This window comes from Hylobates moloch, unplaced genomic scaffold (assembly GCF_009828535.3).
Source record: "Hylobates moloch isolate HMO894 unplaced genomic scaffold, HMol_V3 SCAFFOLD_34, whole genome shotgun sequence".
Lineage (NCBI taxonomy): Eukaryota > Metazoa > Chordata > Mammalia > Primates > Hylobatidae > Hylobates > Hylobates moloch.
Window position 1 is genome coordinate 2,350,501 of NW_026652309.1, and position 6,000 is coordinate 2,356,500.

General features: G+C 50.1%; 1 protein-coding gene across 1 annotated transcript in view; it reads right to left on the reverse strand.

The window, feature by feature from the left end:
• Nucleotides 1-5,425, reverse strand: part of LOC116463366 (zinc finger protein 831) — a 104,048-nt gene extending 98,623 nt beyond the window's left edge. Inside the window, exon 1 of the mRNA XM_032146449.2 lies at nucleotides 5,342-5,425. The gene's annotated coding sequence lies outside the window, so the exon portion shown is untranslated. The remainder of the gene's footprint in view (nucleotides 1-5,341) is intronic.
• Nucleotides 5,426-6,000: the final 575 nt, after the last annotated feature.

Here is a 6,000-nt window from a genome sequence, read left to right on the forward strand (position 1 = left end):
GGGAGGTGCTGTCATTACAAATATTACTTAACAGATGAGGAAAGGAGGTTGATAGCGGTGAGGCAGCTCGCCCCAAACCACTCAGCCAGAGACTGGCAAAGACAACCTGTGGCCAAGGCTATATGGCCCCCACACCAGCATGTTCAACCATTCAATCAAGCCCCGCCTTTGGTGTACACCTTCCCCTTGCAGCATTGCTAGACAGACGGGCTGGGCAGCCACCCCCTATGGGTCTCCCGAAGGTTCAGCGTTCCCTCGTGGAGAACATCTCCAATACATGGAGCTCAGTCTCAGTATTTGAGGCCAACCCTACTAACTCTAAGAGAGCAAATACAAAACAATCTTAGCTAAAACTACTGCAAATCCCCATAAAAGACTTTTCAAAACAGTGTTCTCTTCAGAAAGTCCACGCCCAGGAGCTGGTGTTGGAAGCCATCCCTCATTCACCCGGCAGCGATTCACCTGACCGGCCTGCAGAACTCAGGTAGAATCTTGGCTCAGTATCTCACCAGTTGTGGCCAAGTTATTTTACCTTTCTACGCCTCAAGGTTTTCATCTGTCAAGTCAGGGCAACAAGAACCCCAGGCACATGGGAGAATTAAGCACAAGATGCTCAGCACAGGGTTGGGTGTATCATAAACACCCGGTCAACGCTCACGGTACCATCACCGTGGTTAGGATTATTCTCAAAGGTCTGCAGTCCTGTGGCATCTCAGCAGGAGGGTACCCAGGGAAAAGGCCACTTCCTTCTGTCAGAGATGGGTGCTGGAGTCTCAGGAAGGGTTATCCCAGGAGACAGAAGCCATGTGGCTTGCTGGGAATACACAGATCAGGGTGGCAGGTCAGGCACACATCCACACACCCCCTCCAGCCTTAGGCACCCACCTCCACACTAGCCCCCTCGCATCTTCATCCGCGCCAGGAAAGTAAGTGTGTGCATGTGTCCCAGCCCACATGCACCGGGAACATGGGCCTCTCCGGAGACCCAGCCGCTATCAGCCTGGTACCCCTGCCCCACCAGAAACCCATGGACGGCTGGAGGCTGTGCTCATGGGTCTCCCATCTGGGCAGGCAGGCCAAGTGTATTTGCATATGATTTGCATGGTCGACACAGCCATTCCCATCTCTGCAAGGAGAACTTCCAAGCTAACCTGTTATTACGGCTCCTCTGAAGCTGGCACTGCCTGCCCGCCCACAGCCAGCGAGTACTATGCAGAGAGACAGGCCAGGAGCTGACTGAGCGCTCGGGCGCATCACGCCAACCTCCCTGAGCCTCTGTTTCTCTCCTGGACAACAAATAACTACACACCTCCATTGGGCAGACTCAAGGAGAGCTCGTTGCCCACAAAATGACAGCGTGTGCTGGCGCGGAGTACTGGCCACAGCATAGCTGGCCGTTTGTTATTCTCAGAAGGTCAGGAATTAATCTGGATGGAGAAGTTTGCCTCAATGTTCTTCCCAGATGATGGTTCTGAGTCTCATACAGTGGGTCCCCTATGCTATGGTTACTATGCATAGATGATATATAAAAATACAGGACTGCCTAGTTAAATTTGAATTTCAAAGAAATAATAAATATTTTAGTATAGGTATATCCTGTACAGTCTTTGGGACACGCTTATACTAACAAAGTATTCATTGTTCACCTGAAATTCCCATTTTAACTGGGCATCCTGTATTTTATCTGACAACCCTACCTGTGACCCGAGGTCCACTGGTTTCCATTACGACTTATATCCTGTTTTCTCACAGTTTTTACCTAAACTCAAAGGAACACGGTCTCTATTTCCTAAATGTGCAGCTTCCCAATCTAGGATAGGGAGGGCAGAGGTTACATGTGAGGAAAATTGAGACTTGCTGAGGGGAGAGAGGGAGGGAAGGAGAGCAAGAGAACATGTGTTTCCTAACTGAGGTAAAAATCTAAAATCTGTTCCTCTCTGGTTTCTGTGAGAAGCCTGGTGGTTACCATTGTGAACGTGAGGCCACGTTTCCTGTGGCAAAGGGTATGTGTGTTTTTATCAACAGAGCCCGTTTCTAGGGCTCCTCTCAGGATGTGAGGCCCGTAGCAGGTCACAGAGGAAAAGGCGGGCCATGGCGGGGCAAAGGGGGCTGGCGCTGGCGTTGGATGGGGGTCCAGCCATTGAGGCTCCCTGGAGAGCCTTAGCCCTGTGTGGGACGAGAGCCCCCCTCAAGCCCTCGGCTCAGATTTCCCTGTGCACACCGGCCAGCTGGAACATTCCACAGAAAAAGGCAGTGGAGACTGGGCCTTGCCAGATTCCCTGGGGCCCTCAGGGCAAGTTCCAGCCCCGCCATCCACACAGTGTCAACATCACAGGGACAAGGCTCAGGCATGAAACGTTGTGTTGGGGGCCCTGTGGAGGGTGTCTGCTCTCCATACAGAGGCTCTGCAGCCTCTCTCTCCGACAGGCTAAGCCCAGGCTTTTGGCGCTCACTCAGGAGGGAACCATTTTCCTTCACGATTTTTTTTGAAGGAGGGAGATCTTATTTTAGAGTAAGATAAATAGATATATTATGGAGTATAAGGTTAAAGTTTTATATCTTTAAGACACAATGCAAAAAGTAAAATGAAATGTATAAGACTCCATTTCTTCCTCCATAAAATGGTATTGGGGAAGGCGCCAACCCAATTACAGAGATTAGACAAAGAGACATAAGCAAAGCCCTTCTTCAGCACAGCCCCAGGCCACAGTCACATCTTCTTTAATTGGAACTTTGCCATTGAGACTGGGCCCAAGGATTAACATCCCTTCATCTCGTCTGGCTTATCAGACCTCCACACACAGAAAGAAATCACAAAGCAGCAAAGGGAGTCTAGGTTCTGAGCACCAGAGGAAGCTGGTTAATCTTCAGTTGATTTTCTGATGGCACCTCTGATCTGATCTCAAACAGAGGATGGGGTCTGAGAGCCCTTACCTTGCCTGACCCATCAAGATGGGCACCCATCCTATTCATCTGTGGCCACAGACATGGCCAGCCTGGAAGGGATGGAGACCCTCGTTACCAATGGAGACACCATCCCCTGGATCTGCCCCTCACGGCCTCTGGCCAGGGCTGAACTCAAGTGCCCGCAGCCCAGAACGCTGCAACTGCACCTGCTCTCCAAGGCACAAGATGCTCTGGGGAAGGATGTGGTAAGCTGTGTCCAAGGTGCAGGGGTGTGGTCAGGAGGGCAGAACTCACACCAGGTATGTGGGTCTGAGGTAGGAGGCTGCAGGACCTCTGAATCTCCTGGCTGGGCGAGAGGGTAGAATTGAGCCTCAAGACCTGAGACCCAAGGTCAGCACCCTGCTTGCTCTCACACTCTGTTCTAACCCGTCTTCAGAACATCAGAAATGTAGCAGTGGTGATGCTTCCCAAGGACGGAACAGGGACTTTGCCACTGGTCCTCAGAGCTCATGTGCACCCCTTGGATATCCCCCCTCAACAGAGAGGCCAGCCCCATTCCATCATGGAAACCCTCCCAGCATACTCTGATGAGATTGTCCGTGCCCCTGTCTTGGATGGGCCGACTACAAATGACTTAGGAACTAAACGAAGACTATGCATTGGCCTTGACCAATGGCACTGAACAATTAGTGTCGATGGCCCCATCAGGCTCTAGGTTAGTAGGAGAATATTCTCAAAAATTTCAGAGAGTATAAGGGACGTCTTTTCTAATTAGGGTCCATGATGTGGTCATACTTTCTTATTGATCTAATAATTGGTGCAAATGTACAAAAACAGCTGTCCCAACAGTGTGCTGCCATGTGGCCTTGGGTTTTTCATTTTCGCCTGTAATCCCCCCTTACCACCTCAGAAAGCAAGGCTTCATGCATGCAATAATGCCTGCATTTCAGCTGCTCTTCAGATTTACAGCCTCGCCTCTGAAATACGAACAGGTTTTTTGGAGATAATCAGTCTCACACACAATTTCAGCCAACATCTGATCAACCCCAGTCATAATTAGTTCTTGCTAACATATTACACTTTGCCTAAACTATATTGGAAGATGTTCTCCAGTTATGATACCTGATTTGTCAAACTCAGCCTTGTTTGGAGATGAGGGGGGCCTCATTCTTCCTTGCGGTAGGAGAGCTGCCCTCAAAGCCTTTCCTTTAAATTCTAAGTCATGATCCAACATCTTTGTCTTTTCCCAATTTCAGCTTGTACAGCCTTTCCTTTTAAAAAACAAAGTATAACAATTGCAATTCTCCCTTGGCCAGTGGCCAGACATCCAAGTGCCAGAGCGAGGAGATTAACGGATACACCCAGAGGGGGACAAGGTCAGAGAGCAGAACATTCTGGACACATGTTTGTGTCAGAGACCAGACCCCAAAGGACTAGAGAGCTCCCATTAAGAAGGGCTGGTACCTCCAGCTAGAGTGACATGCGAGGGCCCTTCAGAGCCTGTGCATGGAACATGCCTGTGACATTAATTAATGCCAGGCAAAATGTAACAGCAGATCTTGGAAACTAAAAATAGATCTTTACTAACTGATTCATCCCCTGACTGCACAGAATTTGGAGCTTTTTATCTGCTTCTATTCTACATGTACATTACATTACGGCCTTTTTTCCCCCTTTTCTCCATCTTTGTTGTTCTTACTTTTTCCTCTCCTTCTTGGTGAAAGGTCTAAACCTTCCAGAAGCGATGTCCCCATTCAGCTCCCCTCCGACCCAGAGACATGCTCGATAAGCAGGGAGATCACTCCTTCTCCTGCTCCCATGGTTGTCAGCCATGTAATCTGCACTTAGTATTTTCCATGCCGAGGTCCCTGCCTGTTGCATTCCACATCGAACTCTGCAGCTTCATTTCCTATTAGAGTCCCTTCTATTTTAGACTTTGTTGATTTCTATTAGGAAGGAAGCCTATTTTAAAAAAATTAGCTGGACAGCTGGGTCTGATTGCTTTTGATTACTGGGCTTGGGGCCACTAGGGAAACAGACTTCCCAAAGCCCCTTGGATGGAGGACCATTTCAGAGGGCCCCAAAAGTGTGAGTCACTACTCACTCTAGACAGGAAGGGCCAGCAGCCCCGGTTGGAAATCAACAGGTCACGTCAAAGGCAGGACAGCACCTTCATCCACATCTGAGGTTTACAAGCCTGTGCTGAAAGTGAGGAGGAGGGGCTAGAAGCCCCTTGGTTCAAGAGATCTCACGGGGACCTGAGTGGGGCTCGTGTCAGAGATAACTGCGTGTGCTTGGAAGGAATCATCCATCATGCTTGCCTGATAGAATCACTCGGGAGGCAACAGACCAGGCTCAATGATTAAGATCCCTTCATCTGGCTTTGCATCCCAGACCTCCAGGTGCACAAAGAAATCACAAAGTCCTCTCTCACCTTTAAGTGCTCAGTCCACAGGCAGGTGGGGGCTGCCGCTCTCTCCCGAAAACCGGTGGCTCCGATGAGGCAGGAGCATTCTCCCTGCTCGTCCCATCTCTGCCTCTGCTTCTCTTTATGCCTTCTCTAGAGAAAAATCGACTGCTGGAAATTTAAAAAAAGAAAAATTGTGTGTGTGTAGGGTGGTGGGTGTCGGGGGTGCTGGGGCGGTGGGGGTGGCAGAGGGACACGGGGGGTAGGTGTGCAGCCTGCCCTGGTGTGGGCTCGGGTTTAATGGCCGACGCTGGTGATATGGTTTGCCTGCTGAAGCTCAGTGCCACGGCAGCTCTGTGTGTGGGCGGCGGCAGCTACACGGCTGGGTTTCAAACCATTACACTGAACATTTGCAAACAGATAAAAAAACAAAACCATCCGGTACAAATGGAAACTTCTGTTCTCCTTTCTCTTCCTGCACTCTTTCCCCTTGCACCTCTCCTCTTCGGTTGAGGAGAAGGAGGGTGAGGGTGGGCATTTCTCTCTCTGGGCTCCCTTGGTCCCCTCTTTTCCGACCATACCACTCCCACGGCCACTCACATGGACAGGGAAATCAGGTCTTCCAGACCGACTCCCCCAGCTTTGGGAATGTCCAGTCACATGAGAAGGATTTTCTCTCCTCCAGG